Source organism: Microtus ochrogaster, unplaced genomic scaffold, assembly GCF_000317375.1.
Source record: "Microtus ochrogaster isolate Prairie Vole_2 unplaced genomic scaffold, MicOch1.0 UNK99, whole genome shotgun sequence".
NCBI classification, from domain to species: Eukaryota; Metazoa; Chordata; class Mammalia; order Rodentia; family Cricetidae; genus Microtus; species Microtus ochrogaster.
The window spans coordinates 859,581-860,108 of record NW_004949197.1 but is presented as its reverse complement, the minus strand read 5'-3'; the positions used below and the strand labels follow the sequence as shown (position 1 = coordinate 860,108).

Below are 528 nucleotides of genomic sequence, written 5' to 3'. Positions count from 1 at the left end.
GTCTCGAACTCACAGAGATCCGCCTGCCTCTGCCTCCCGAGTGCTGGGATTAAAGGCGTGCGCCACCTCCGCCCGGCTAACACCACATTTTTTAAGAACTTCCTTTTCCACCCTCAGAAGCTGTCATTCACCATATCCTGACCCATCTATCTAAATATCTAAATGATATTAACTGGTATCTCACCATGGCAGGGCTATTACACAGAAAAAACCCCATCTCAAAAAAAAAGTAATAATAATAAATTGGTTTGTTGGTGTATTTGTATGTGTCTGTGTGGTTTTGTTGTTGTCGCTGTTGCTGTTGTTGCTCCAGACAGGGTTTCTCTGTGTACACCTGGCTGTTCCAGAATTTGCTCTGGAGACCAGGCTGGTCTCGAACTCACAGTTCTGCCTCCCAAGTGCTGGGATTAAAGGCGGGCACCCCCCACACACACCCCCACCGTCTAATCTTTAAAAAGTAGAATTATCTTATTCTCTTCTGAGTCAAGTCTCACTATGCAACATCCACTGGCCCCAAACTACTCAATG

The 528-nt window shown here is 46.0% G+C and overlaps 1 protein-coding gene across 2 annotated transcripts in view; it reads right to left on the bottom strand.

Moving 5' to 3' along the window:
* Rbms2 (RNA binding motif single stranded interacting protein 2) overlaps window positions 1–528 on the bottom strand; it is a 66,157-nt gene that overhangs the window by 55,022 nt on the left and 10,607 nt on the right. The window lies entirely within an intron of this gene.